This window comes from Hypanus sabinus, chromosome 5, assembly GCF_030144855.1.
Source record: "Hypanus sabinus isolate sHypSab1 chromosome 5, sHypSab1.hap1, whole genome shotgun sequence".
Classification (NCBI taxonomy): Eukaryota; Metazoa; Chordata; class Chondrichthyes; order Myliobatiformes; family Dasyatidae; genus Hypanus; species Hypanus sabinus.
Window position 1 is genome coordinate 32,278,947 of NC_082710.1, and position 15,160 is coordinate 32,294,106.

Sequence of the window (15,160 nt, forward strand, 5' to 3'; positions counted from 1 at the left end):
CATAATTTACTTCTCTCTGTCGTGTTTGTTGGTGAATTCTTTGCATTTAAAACAAATTTTTTTGTGGATGTAAATGATGTATGGTGATGAATAATGCAAGAGGAATTATAATGCTTGCCTTTCACATATATCTGCTATAATTTGAACGCACCTCAGTAATAAACTGCGGATGACGACAGTATGAAAAGGGTTTGTGGCTATATTTCTTAATTGTTGACAACTGTCTTAACACGAATTATGACCATTACTTTGCGTCGGTTTATCCAACATTGCTTCAGAGCTCTCTCCAAATAAATGAGTAAACCACATTTTCGCTCGTTTTTGTGAAATAGCGGGCTGGTGTTACGATCATAACGCACAAACAATGGAGTAAGATCCGCAGCTGGAGAGAAATGAGGTTATTGTGATCACTGCTGTTTGCCTAAAGGGTGGGGGAGGTGCTTTGTAATCAAATAGCACACTAAACGCCTTCATAAAGGCTGCACCAGGCTTGTCTTTTATGAATGCAGGGTTGGCCGAATGGTGCCTTATATTTTATTAACATCAGTGCGGGCACGGTGATCTCTGTTTTGTAGATTCAGTGTGAAAGGGAAGTTTGCCCTTGCCTTGCATTGTTGGTGTGTAACCAGGCTTCTGGTATGTTGATAATTATCCAAAGACTGTGGAGTTTCTCAGGAGGCTCGGAGCTATTGTTTGTTGGATAATTATGAGGTCAGAGGAATTATACCATTTTAAGAAGCTGACTGATTATTGTTGATGCCGGTTTGTGAAACAATGTGCCATTCCTGAAACAAAATCCTAACAATTCCTTATTTCTGATAAGATATACAAAATGTTTAAACCAGTGTTCAGAACTGCTTTTTGATGTGGTGCTTAGCGAAGGTTGTCTGCTCTACTTAAGTTTTGGTTAAAAAAAATTGAATAATTTAGTCCTTTCAGAGTAATTACTTCCTTTTAATATAGTTTGCTGAGCAGCTTGTGATCTACTTTTCAACGTTTCCCTTCCCATTCAACTCAATAAATTGATTCCCTGTGATGGAAGTGGTCAGTTGAGTTGGAGAGGATTTTGTCTCAGTGCATAATAGAGTAAAGTGAATTCCCAGCTTGTTGAGGTGGTGACCTTTGAATTTCTGCTGATACTATTGTTGGAAACTTTAGACAGCAACAAGACTGGCTGGTGTGGAAGACAGTATTTTATTTGATTAATTTTATTGCCGGGGAAACAGTTCAAGGAGACATTGAGATGTTAATAAAGATTTAAACAGCAAGGTGCAGAGGCTAATGTTCATAGTCTATTAGTCACGAGAAGGGTATCTAAACAGATTTAGAATTAAAAAGAAGATTGGCAAATTGTTTGACATGTTTGACAATCCTCCAATCAAATTGTTTTACCGTTGTTTCCAACAGTAAGCAAATTGGGAACAGTTTTAATCTCCTTTAAATATCAAGATAACTTGTTCTAATCTGCCCTACACAATGGCTGTGGTTAAGGTTTCAGGACCACTTGATTGGATTCACAGGCTGTATGTGCAATGCAAAAAGACATTGCTGCCTGCACCTCTAAGCTTATTTTTAATCTTTCAGCCAAATGTTCAGATTCAACAGTTTTGTTTAGCAGGCAGCCTGTACACTTTCAAATCTTAGAAGCAGGTGTCATGGCAACAGAGATTAGACTGGTGTGGTTGCACTACTCCTTATTTATACCTCAAATAGTCTCTTGGGGCAACTATTTCAATGTGTCTATTTCTCAAAAACAATCGAGAATATGTGTGTTTATGTGCTTGTACAAAAGCTGTGCCTGCTGATAATCAGTGGGTCATAGAGAAAAATGTCCACTATGGTACTGCTGCTTGCTTGTCTTGATTCTTCCCAGATATAATTGACAAGCAGACTCTATTCATTCTAGCACAGCCCGTTTTCCTGTTGACTGCTCCAGAGATCATTCAGACTTAAACCTTCAGCATACACAGCATATGGCTTGAAGGAAATGAATTGATACCTGATATGGAACCCATGATATTAATGTATACACTAGTGTCTTGCACTTGTTATTTATTTGAAAGGTGAAGGCACTTTCTGTTAAACAGGCTGTGAAATATTTATATAGTTGTCTGGTTTAAATGAGGTTGAAGACAAATGTGTCCAGCTGTACTTGTTTGAGTTGCAGGATGCTAAAGGTGTAAGTTAAATCCTCAAGAGTCATCGTCATTGTTTAATCTCTGCAGTGTGTTTGCAGTTTTACTCTTGATGTGGGCATTCTATTTGTTTGGTGCAGTTAATCATATAAAAACTTGGTAAATTAGATCCTATTAAAGCCAATTGTTTTTCCGACTCTGTTTTTTCCCTGTCTGTAAAACAGAGAACCGCAAGTATGTTGTAAAACTTGCCACTCCCTGCATGCATGGTTCGGGTAAAATGCAGCCTATAATTTGAGTTGTTTGTGCTATTTCTATGTAGCCCAGTTTTTGTGGTTTATCTGTTACTAACATGTTTGACTTATGGAGACTTAGCAAGACAAATAACCACTCCTAGGAGTTTGCAAAAGCCTTTCAGTGTAGGATTACCTAACAAAGGCTTGTTAGCACCCAATCCATCACTAATATCAAATAAGATTTTATGATTTATTTTGTCCAATAAGTGAATCAGAATTGTGTATGATTAGATTGAGTTGAGGTATTAATAACATAGCCAATTGGATTCAATGGTTTATCTTGTAAATTGCTATTAATTGATTTAACTGGTATGTTGCAGGACTAGAAAGTATAATATGCACTGGCAACCCTATTCATCGCTTGTTATGTTTCTTGCTGGGCTATTGCAGAGAACATGCTGCTGATATAGGACTGAAGAGCCCTCATCAGACCTGTTAATATCCCAGGGAAGAATTTGTCACCTTTTCAAAATGATGCAGTGATAAATTTCACAGCTGAGAATTGGGTCCACAAACCATTTGATGGATCATTAATGCTAGCAACTGTTTTCAGTCGCAACAGACCAATAAGTAGAAAGGAATTGCACCGAAAATGAGTAGCAGGCAGAACCACATTTTCTGTTGGGTCTTTTGTGCTTGTTTTTGGTCATGCTGACGATTTGAATGGAAACATCCACATACCTTCCTGTTCTTTGTACTTGCTTGTCTGTTACAGTCTATGGTAAAAGACTGTAAGTGGTGAGCAGTCATTAAAGAGGAAAACAAAGGGCAGATTTGTATGAGTGTGAGCAGTTTAAAAAGCTGACTCAAACTCTGCAAGATGAGTTTTGGCTGGTGAATGGCACCACAAACTAGCACGAGTCCCGGCAGAACAAAAAACTCTTCAGTCTACTTAATGCTTTGTAACTTTGAATAGTGTGACCAGAGCCCTTTCAAAGTCAACGAATGAGCTGCTGCCCTTTGACTGCTGAGAACTTTCTGGACGAACTTGTAATGACCTCCCAGGAACTGTGAGACTAGCATTCCTATTGATTTTTTTTAACCAATAACGAGTTGAATTACTAATCTCATTTGTAAGGCCATATAGTTCTAAAGGCCACTAAAATTCTTTCTTGAATTATATTTAATGCGCGTACCTTGAAAAGGACGTCAAGACAATATAATCAATTACTAACGTTTTCATAAAGCTATTTTACTTGTTTAGTATTTGTGTCTTAATGTTTATTTACAAAAATTTTAATGAAGTCATTTTCAGGATCTGGGCATTGTTAGCAAGGCTAGTGCATACTGGGAGTCCCTGAGGTGCTTCCTTGATGCCCTGAGGCCCTTTTGGTGAAGATAGCCCACAGTCCTGTTCAGATAGAGTTCCTGATTCTCAGTGTGACTAGTGATCTGTTTCCAAGAAAGGATGGTGTGTGACTTGGTGCGGTGTTGTTCTCTACTATCCTTGGCTTTCTTGGTAATAGAACTCACAGGCAAGTGAGGTGCTGTCTTGACATGTAACAGTAGATGTTACCACACTGCAACCACTGTGCACTGGTGGCAGAGGGTATGATGCTAGATGGTGTTTTGATTAAGTGAGTGCTCTGAACTGGGTGTTGTTGAGGATCTAGAGGGTCACTGATGCTGGAGAGAAAATTTTATCAGACTCCTGATTTGTGCCGTGCAGACAGAGGAAAGGTCTGGATTGTTGGGAGGGGAGTCACTTTTGCAGGATACCCAGCCTCTGACCTGATCTTATAGTCGTGGCCTGTCCTCTTTGAGTTTCTGGTCAACAACAAGCCATAGGAATATCTATGTTAGCCAGTGCTCTTGGCTCTGGAGTCCTTTGGGATGTCCTGAAGTAGTTAAGTAATAGAAATGCAAGTTAATCAAAATTGTGACTCTAAGAGTTCTGAACAGAATGTAGGAGAAAGCAAATCATATTGGTAGTAACACACACACATTATATTGATAACCTGCAGGACAAAACGAAAAGGTGCTTTTTAAACATAATTGACTTTATGAACATTGGAATGCAAATACTGTGACTGTGGAACCATTGGGTTTGGTAAAGGATTTCCTTGTATAAAGTTAACATGTTAAAGGGAACACCAATATGATAGCTAGTGAGCATTTGGCACATTGTACGCGAGTGTGTGTATTTACATCCCAGAGTGCACAACAGTAATTAGGCGATGCAGAAACAGTTAGGCATCTTGTGGAGATTAGTTAATGGAATATTGTGCTGCACATATCTTTTACCCAGGGATAAACTATTATTTATGTTGACAAAATCTTAAATTCATTTAACTTAGTTGATGAATTATTCTCAGATTTGTTAAAGCATCCAATGTTTTTCTCAAATGGAGAAAGCCATTTGGCTCCACAATTGTCCTTTTCCACGCAAATATATGACAGTACCTTAACTTCGTTTACAGTTATGCCCCTTTATTTTACATCTCTTCGGACTATCACCAACCCAAGAAAACTTTTATTTGTGAGAAGTATGTCGTATTTATCAAAAGTAATTCTAAAATTAAACTGAAAAACAACCAGACTGGAGATGCTTTGTAGGAATGACAGATGAATGTTTTGTGCTTGCCAACTTCATCAGAATGCTGACTAGTCTGTTTTCTCCAGAAGTGCTGACTGACCTGCTGAGTATCCCCTGCATTATATCTTCCTGTTTAAAATTAAATTGTATTGACTAGTAAAATGAGGTGCTTTATGTGGTTACCTTAATCATCTACAGTAACCATACAGTAAGTCAGGCAAAAATCTTGTTTCTGGTCGGAGTGTGTACAAATAGCACTTCACTTCAGCATCTCCACACCCCCTTTCCCTCAATGAAATTAGTTTTTTTTTGGCTGTAGACCCTGAGCAATGGATAGCAATCACAGTTCTTTGTTCGAGGTCTTTTTATTGAGGCTAATGACTGGTCTTGTGCCGCTTAGAGATAAATGACATTATCTCTGAGTGGTCTGACAGGAAACAGACATGTTAATAGTGAAGCTGCAGGGAGGATCTTCCCTGTTCCTTGCAAAAGAAAAGCCAGGACCTCTAGTTGTGATCATTAAGACATAATGCATTCCTGCTTTTCCCATGTGGGTCAAGATAATTAGAAGCATAATGGTGTGTTTTCATATGGATGTCAAACCACAGCGATGACATTCTTAATTCTAATTTATTGTGGATAATTTTTGGAAACCTTTTTTTTCCCTGTAGGATGGATCAGTTTGAAAAGGATATTGCAGGTCAGTTAATCATCCTCACACTTCTGTTTTTATCAAACTGTACAAATAATTCTGTTGAAGATCCTAAGTTGACCCCCACTCTCAGTACAATAACTATAGTTACACCCAGAAGAATTATTTGATCTGTAAGGTTTGGAATTTCCTGTGTTGTTTTATAGCAGATTCTTTGTGTAATGATTTATTTTTCATGACTTACACTTACAGATTAACGTGTCCATTTTCATGCTGAGTGTATTTGCTGTCAGTAGAAGCTGTAACTTAAATGTTGTAGAAGGTAGCCCTGATGCAGTTTTAGTTGAAAACAGGATCTGAAATGAAGCGAGATAGGAAATCCATCTGTGTAATCAAACCTTGTAGTCATCTAAGCATAAAGCTCGTCCTTGAGCTTAGATAAACCCTGTCAAACATGAATTTTCCAATCCCTATAGAAAGCCGAAGGCTGAGACTATCTTTCAGTACTGAGCTTAACTCCATAAGTAAAATAAAAGCTGTCAAGTTTTCAAGTACGGGAATGGTAATCTATTAAAATGTCAAAGCTAACTGTTCACTACCATTTAACTGTATTAAGTTAACATAATACATGATTTATAGTGTTTCAGTTTGTCAATGGACAAGTTCTCTGTTTCCCAAAAACATGATGGAATTGCTAGAGGTCTTCAGAAATGAATGCAGTGGCTGGCTTCTTTTCTTAAATCAGCCTTTCTTCTACAGTGGGACTGTGTGGGGGATAAGAACACCAGAATGAAGGAAGCACTGTGCGTGTGCTTTTGACCAGCTGAAATGCATGAATTCTATTTTTAAAGAAACCTCAAATTAAGCATTGTGAAAAATGTGCCCAAAAAAGCGTATTCGGTAGGTTAAATAGATGCTTGAACCAGCATTTTAATTCAGCAGCTTGGAACATTAACTGGGACGAGATCCTCAAATTGGATAACCTTTGTTAGTGAAGAACAGAAGATCAGGCCAAGCGATAATTTGCCACTAAAGGGTATTAAAGGAGAAGGACAGCAGTAATACCAAAGGCTGCTTTGTGCCTGTGATGGTTTTTAGTACAGTGTGTCTGTTGCTTTTTTTCCCCTTTAATCCAAACTAAATGGTCTTGGCAAGTTGAACAAAGCCTTTGCATTTAAATGAAGGGTTGTAAAACTATTCAGACATTAATGCATGGATTAAACGTGGATTGGCTGACAATAGGACTGTTTGTATCATTTTTGAGAGCTGAAAGCAGATTTGTGAGGGGAGGGGTGATGCATTTCTCCAGGGTCACATGTCAGGATTGCCATTTCATTTGGATGTCAGAAGTAGGATAAGGTTTATGTGAATTATATTTATTTTTTTAACTAAATTATGTCCATTTGTTTTGATTAAATTATGCTCTTTTTCTGGAACTGGTCAAATTTTATATGTGTATTTAGAATAGAAACCTTGTGTTCTACCAAAAACCTATAATAAATGTAATAAAATTCATAAGGAAGCTATGTTAATCACTAGAAACAAAAGTAGAGAATGTATTTCACTCAGGCATTCATTTCGCCATTACGACTGTAAATAAAAATAATATCTTGACATTCTTAATTTGCTTTTTCTATAAGAAATGGAGGGCTTAGTGGCCCCTTAGTAATCTGGCATGTGAATCTTCCTGCTTTGTCTTCTTCCTGCCATTTCCATGACTATTTAATGGTGTCATGAGTGCACGTGAATCCTTGCTACATATCGGGGTATGGTCAAGAACTCTGCTTAACTTCCTAAAAGCATGAAATCTAAATTAACTCTCTTCTACCATTGAATGGCTTGCTTTCCCATCAATGATTTGTTCTTTGTAAAATAGCCTTTTCAAGCAATTAAACCCTTTCAAATGTAACAGCATTAGGAGAAGCTGATTTGGAATAAAATATTGTCGTAACATACTGGATAGTGCCTTCCTTGTCTTCATTGTGGTGTAAAGGGAGGTGTTTCTTCAAAGATAACAGGTTTGCCTCGTAAACATCTTGATAGCTGTAATTTTTCTAATTTGACTCCTCTAATTGAAGCAGATGGGCTTGCACTGGTTTAGCTTTATTAAAGGGTGTATTTCATTTTTTCCAACCTTCTCCTGAAGCTTTCACATATGGTGCACTTAGCACTGAATATTGACTAAGTGGATTTGCATTGACAGGTGAAGCATTTCATTAAATCCTTATGTAGGCCACTGCTTTCAGGGTAAAGGCAGGGAGTGTGTGAAGTGAGGTACCTCTGATGTTGTAGTTAAGACTCTCTGCATCACACTGTATATTTTCAAAGTGTGTTTGTTATTTCTTGTCACTGCCCCTCTACAATGCCCAAACCCGACAGAGCATTTTATTTCATTCTACAGCATTTCCCAGTTACTGCATCAGAATTCAGCCCCTTGGAATTTGCCCCCTCATTCTTTCACCATATTTCTGAAGAGATCATCCGGCTCTTTGTGCACATTCTGCATCCTGCTGCTTGGCTAGTTGTCTGAATTTATATTTGTTGTCGAAATCCTAAACCAACCTTTCCCATGATGCTGTAGCAGATGCCAGACAGCGGAGTATAAAACAAACAGCTGTTTCCATTACACCGTTGCTATATTATCCTACACAATCTGTTTCCTCTGTAAGAACCCTCCTTGCTGACATTAGCATTCTTTCCTGCCTCTCTGTCTTTGTAATTTGGGGAATGTCAGTGTATTTTTAATCTTGATAGCAACCCTTCTTTGATTAATAGTCTTCATGCATTTATTTCAAATAAACAACTCTGGCCTCCTGTCTTGACTTCCAATGTAAATTCCTTCTTTGTCCCACACCTCTAGCTTTGGGACAATTTTGCCTTTGTAAAGAGCAATGTCAGAAGTCTTCTGAAAAGCCTGCTTGGTTTTAATCTTTGCACTCTTGATCGTTGCTTACCAGTCCTCTGTTTTAAAGTAATAGATTATTAATGGGCAAAGAAAATTGTCTCACTGGAATAAATTAATTGCCTTCTAGACAGCAAAATCTTGGAGAAAATTCTAATAGTCTTTATAACAATTGAAGGGAAAAATAATCAGAGAATTGTATATAACTTTGCTTTAAAAAACTAGTTCTAGAAGGTGAGCTCATGTCACAGTAGAAATAAATCCTATTTTCTGTTTCTGTCTTCTATGAAATAGTGTGCAGACACTTGATTGAGGAACGAGAGCAGCAATATGCAGTGGTCAAACATAAATGGAATTAAAACAGAAGCAGATAACCCAGCAGGTCAGGCTCATCAGAGAGGTCCCTGACCCAAATTGTTGCTGCTGTTTTGTCTTCCCACAGATGTGGCCTAATCTGCTGAGTATTTCCTGCATTTTCTGTTTTATTTGTTTTAGATTTCCAGCATCTGCAGTTTTTCAGAAGTGAAATTTAAAACGTTTTGTCTTAAACACAAGAGATTCTGCAGATGCTAGAAATCCGGAGCAACACACACAGGAGGAACTCAGCAGGTCAGGCAGCATCAATGGAAATGAATAAACAAGGGGCTGAGACCCTTCATCAAGACCGGCTTTGTAAATCTAGAGTTTGTCTTTCCTGTTTTAAAAATCAGCCATTGTATCTTTGTAGCTGACTACTGATTCCTTTCTAATGCAAATACACTCCATCTTTTACCTGCAACATCTGTACTCCATTCCTAATTTTATGGAACTAAAACATCAAAGATGAGAATCCCAAATATTGCATCAACTCCTGCTAAAAGGTGAAAGCTCAGTTGGTGTACAGTACAAAATATTGACCCTGCAAGTTCTTGTACTAATACAGCTTCAGAGATAAAAGCCAAGGACATCAATTTTGATAAAATTAAAGACTATGTTGTGCAATTGATGTTCCAAGGTTGTACTTGGAAAGTCAGATTGGACACCGAATGCTCATCAGGAGGTAAATGACCGACATGTTCCTTTTTAATAAAAATATTCAAACAAAACATAGTTATTATTGGTCTGTAATGAGAGAAGTCATGTGTGATTAGTGTAGCATTTTTAATTCCAATCCCAGGGCATTTCAATTGCCTCTGGGCCTTTAACGCTGTCAGTTGCCTACTTCCCAAAGCATTTTCTTTACCGTCAATGGTGTTGCCGTCTTTAAACTCTGCTGCTGTACGAATATGTAAACATCTAAAGTGTACCTCTGGGTGACGGGAGGTATAGGTAAGGGATGGTGTGTTGGCTTGGAAACTTTTATTTCTAAGTGCAACATTTATCTCCATGTGAAATAAGAGTTTTGTATACATACAGTATTTGGATTGTTGATGCACCGCTGAACAACAGCGTTTTGGTTAGCTCAATGCTGCACAGCTCCAGTGACATGGGTTCAATTCCGCCTCTGTCTGAAAGGAGTTTGTACGCCATGACTGCGTGTGTTTCCTCTGGGTTCTCCAGTTTCTCCCACATTCCAAGACGTACGGGTTCGTAAGCTGTGGGTGTGCTATGTTAGTACCAGGAGCAGGATGACACTTGCGGGCTGCCCCCAGCACGTATTTGGACTGTATTGGTTGTTGTGGTCGTTGATGCGAACGACGCATTTTACTGTATGTTTCAACGTATATGTGACAAATAGAGCTAATCTTTATAAAAGATCAAAGTCTGGAAACTTTAGAGTCATTAGATTCCTATTGACATCAAAGGGAAGATAAAAGGTCCTTTTGATATCACTTCCCTAAAATTGTACCTTGGACATCAGTAGGTCTTAGGCCATCTGACTTGGCCAAACCTGCTTGGGACTCGGGCTTTAGTGTATTGTAGGGAGGCCCATGGACGTATCCCATGGAATAGAGAACTAAGGATTTAACTTCTAAGACAATCTCACAAGGGTGAGGACGACTTGCATCTATGACTGTTCCATGGGTTATAAATTGGCTTATTGGAATTGGTTTATTATTGTCACATGTACTGAGGTACAGTGGAAAAACTTGTCTTGCGTACTGTTCATGTAGATCAAATGATTACATGGTACAAGGTAAAACAATAACAGATTGAGGTCGTTGCGTGAGTAGGCGCTCTTTCTGCCATTTGCACGGGGCTTCTGAAGTCATACTGACTGTGCTCCCATGAGCTGGTTACCTTACTATACTTTTACAAAGAAGTTTTGAGAAGTGTTTCCTCTGCCCACCTGTAATTTGCTGGTGTAGTAAGATCGTGGAATACAATGTCCGCACTAGAGGACAGCAGAATTCTAAAGGGCTCAATTTTATGACTGTTAAGTGTAAGGCCATTCTTTTCTGGCATGCTTCAGTGAATGAGTTAATGAAACCTGCAGCTGGCACCGAAAACATGCACATAGCTTGCCATTGTCTGTACATTGTAGTTTGATGACTCAAGTTGGAGAGACTTTGGTCCTGCTGACTAGTTAAGTTGAGCAATTTATTTTTCAACACAAAATGCTGGAGGAACTCAGCAGATCAGGCAGCATCTATAGAAATGAATAAAGCAGTCAGCGTTTTGGACTGAGACCCTTTATCAAGACTCAGTTTCTGTTTGTCCTCTTGGGGATGGATTACAGCATTGCAGCAAGTTTGAGGATAGTGTTGGGGATGACAATGCAGCCTTGCTTGACACCAGTCTTCACTAAGGTGGAGTCAGTTGTGAACCCAGTAGTTAAGATCATATAACCATATAACAATTACAGCACGGAAACAGGCCATCTCGCCCCTTCTAGTCTATGCTGAATGCTTGCTCTCACCTAATCCCACCTACCTGCATTCAGCCCATAACCTTCCATTCCTTTCCTGTCCATGTACCTATCCAATTTTTTTTTAATGGCAAAATCAAACCTGCCTCTACCACTTCTATTGGAAGCTCATTCCACACAGCTACCACTCTCTGAGTAAAGAAGTTCCCCCTCGTGTTATCCCTAAAATTTTGCCCCTTAACTCTCAATTCATGTCCTCTTGTTTGAATCTCCTCTACTCTCAATGGAAAAAGCCTATCCATGTCAACTCTATCTATCCCCCTCATAATTTTAAATACCTCTATCAAGTCCCCCCCTCAACCTTCTACACTCCAAAGAATAAAGACCTAACTTGTTCAACTTTTCTCTGTAACTTAGGTGCTGAAACCCAGGTAACATTCTAGTAAATCTCCTCTGTACTCTCTCTGATTTGCATGTTGCCATAGAGTAAACATGAGACGGCAGCTTCCACGGACAGTTAAATTTAAAAAGGGTGGTGGTCACAGTTCCCCTCGACATAACGGAATCAAAATCTGTTGTTGATTGCTGTATACATTGGTTACTGCTCCCTGCATTCCTCTTGAAGGTGACGTGTGGTAAAGTTGTGTTCACCATGCCTTTAAATGAAAAGGTGTGATAGACTCCTGCTTATTAGTTACCTACGAGTTTTGAACATTTTTGCTGATAACAGTCTATATATAGTTAGAAAGCTGGGCGCCATGGATATCTGTACCTTGTCTTAGCCCAGTTGAGATAATATCACGAAGGAATGAGAGTCTTGGCCAAAAAATCTTTGGAGAATGATGAATTCAATAATCAACACAATTGTGGTCATTACGTTGATGCAGTTCTTATTACATTGTTGTATGTAGTTGAAATTCAGTTATTACAGTTTTAACCACACTTAATATTGGTAGAGGCAGTGCGTTTGTTGTTTGGCTTAGAGCCAGCAGGAAGAAAAATGTATGACTGGTTTAAATGTCGAACAAATCACTTATTTATAGAGAGAAGGTGACATTTGTTAGCCAAATGTTGGCTAGGAGTATCAGGCGAAAGAATTAGATGCTGTAGGTCAGAAATGAAGTAGCATTTTCTTATTTCGGTTAAACTGCCTTGTCCTCCACCCCTTAGTGAAACAAGAGGTAAAAGGCATTCTTAATAAGGAAAGGCAACTCTGCTGAGCACAATAAGTGCCTTTAACAGACAGAGGATGGGGGATGGGCAGTGGCAGACTGTCAGAAATTTGACAAGGCAAACTGCTTCCAGCTATTGGGCACCAGTTGTTGGTAGAGTAGTTTTACAACCACTGTGGGTAGCATGGTGGGGAGAGAAGGGGATGGGGGAAGGGAGCGAGAGAAAAGCATTTCATTAAATCAAAGCAAAATCCTTAAGATTTGAACTTTGTGTGAGTGGGAAAAATATTACCCAGTGTGCTGTAAGTCTGCCATTGTTTCTGCATCCTAATTAATTAGTGACCCGTGTTAATGGGTAGCGAGAATCTGAAGCGATTAATTTGCTGTTGCTTGGCATTTTGTGAAATGTTGGGCTGGTGTTCCGAGGGATCATTTGTCAGGTGGGCAGTTACTAAGATTGTTAATGACACGCAAAGGCACAAGAAATGAAAGATAAATTCTGAAATCACGTGGTTGTGCATTAAAAGCTGCCATGTTAAGCAATTTGGTCTTACATCACTGTTTCCCAATTTATTTACTGATTGGGATGGAGTGGTATTTCAGAGGCAATGTGGAAGCTGAACCGCAGCCATCTATTTCCTGCTTGATGTTGCTCACACAAACTCTTGCTCTAAATTTTCTTACGCACAGTGTCACCTGTGCAATTTTGCATTTTCTAATTGGTTTCACTTGTCTTAGGTTGCCATAAATCAATGGCTTACTTACTATGTAAACAATAATTTGTGTTCTAAAATACTACTGCAATTATCAAACTGCTAGCACAGTGCTCTCACTTTAATGGTTTTATTCAGAAATCCCAAAGGCAAAGTCTCATTGTTACTGTGCCATTGTTGATGGTCAATTGACTGGTATTTTAACCTTAGCTGTTATGGACAATTTGAATGCTGTGTCTGTAAACAATTCTTCTTTCAACGTACCCTTCAATGCTGTGTAGAATGTTCTTCTTGTGTTTGGGTTTCCAGGTGCTGTTACTCATTTTAAACAAGATTGTTGCCAGTTCAAGAGATCTGACAACACATTAAACTGTGCTGATGACACAGCTGTGAGACCAGATTCCACCATTACAAGGTTCAGCTCGACAATGGAGACCTGCATGTCATTCTTTGAGACCAAAGCTTATCCATCCATGCAAGCAGGAATTTCTGAGGCCAGAGACCTCAGAGATTGTTTCAGTGCCTAGATCCTACAATCATAAACACAGGAAATTCAGCAAATGCTGGAAATCCAAAGCAACACACAAAATGCTTTAAGAACTCAGCAGGTCAGGCAGAAGCTAGAAGGAAAGTTAGAGGGTCATGGGTGAAGTCTGGTGGGTGGGAAAGGTTAAGGTATGGAAAGGGAGGAATCTGATAGGAGAATGGACCATGGGAGAAAGGGAAGGATGGGCACCAGAGGGAGGTGATAGGCAGGTGACAAGAGGTAAGAGGCCAGAGTGGGGAATAGAAGAAGAGGGGAGGGGGTGAGGGAATTTGTTTACTGGAAGATGAAATCAATATTCATGCCATCAGGTTGGAGGCTACCCAGGCAGAATATAGAGTGTTGCTCCTCCATCTTGATGGTGGCCTCATTGTGGCACAAGAGGAAGCCAAGGTGCATTCTGCAATGCTTGTGCTTGCCCATTGGATTTAGTGATGGCTGTGTAGCTGGGATCTTAATTTGTGTTATGTTACTTCAACTCATGTTGAATTCTTGAGTTCAATTCCGGCATCCTCCTTAAGGAATTTGTGTACATCCTCCCCTTGTAATGCTTGGGTTTTCTTTGGGTGCTCCGGCAGTCAAAGACATACCAGTTGCTAGGTTAATTGGTCTTTGTAAATTGTCTTGTGATCAAGTTAGGATGAAAGAGGGGTGTCGGGTAGCTGGAGCAGTGGGGCCGATTTGTGCTGTATCTCTGTATAAATAAGAAATAAGATAAAGCATAGAATCACATTTGGGAATTCCTTGGCTTTCTCATTCACTCTGCTTTTTGTACCCTTCTATCGAAAATTGATTATGATGTTTAAAATGGCACAAGCTGTTGTCAAAGTAACTGGTATCAGAGGAATTAATGACCTTATTCTGATGAGTCAAAGAGTTTCACAAAGAGCAAAGGATTTCTTGTTATTTTTTCTCTTTTGTTGTCAGCGTAAGGATGGTTGTGAGTGACAGGATTAACGGGATATTACACCGCTGGATCAAGTTTTATGATTGACCCTACCTTGGACATTGGTAGGATCCCCAGACTTGGGTTTGGGGGAAGAGGGCATTTGCTTCCACCAAGATGTGTATGTACTGTTGGAGTGAAGATGTAAGAGAGACTGCTGGAAACCTGCATCAACACACAGAAGACTAGAGGAACTCAGTGAGTCAGGTGTCATCAATGGAGGGAAGTGGACAGTCGATGTTTTGGGGTCGCAGCTTGTCATCAGGACTGGCTGACAGGCCTCGACCTGAAACCCTGACTGTCATTTCCCTCCGTAGAAAGTGCCTGACCTGTTGAGTTCGTTCAGCATTCCGCGTGCTACTGCTTGAATTGAACTCCCAGTCCTAGATGAAACCTGCCCATCCTCAACAGATCTAGAAATCTGGACACTCTGCCCTTGATTCATTAAGAACCCAACACCTATCATTATCTGGAGT

The 15,160-nt window shown here is 39.4% G+C and overlaps 1 protein-coding gene across 11 annotated transcripts in view; it reads left to right on the forward strand.

Annotated features, from left to right (window-relative positions):
* znf608 (zinc finger protein 608) overlaps positions 1 to 15,160 on the forward strand; it is a 91,479-nt gene that overhangs the window by 5,836 nt on the left and 70,483 nt on the right. The window contains exon 1 of one of the 11 annotated variants that reach the window (XM_059969679.1): positions 590 to 711. The exons of the other annotated variants lie outside the window; for them this stretch is intronic. The gene's annotated coding sequence lies outside the window, so the exon portion shown is untranslated. Of the gene's footprint in view, positions 1 to 589; positions 712 to 15,160 lie in introns of those variants that run through there. 11 annotated transcript variants of the gene reach the window in all.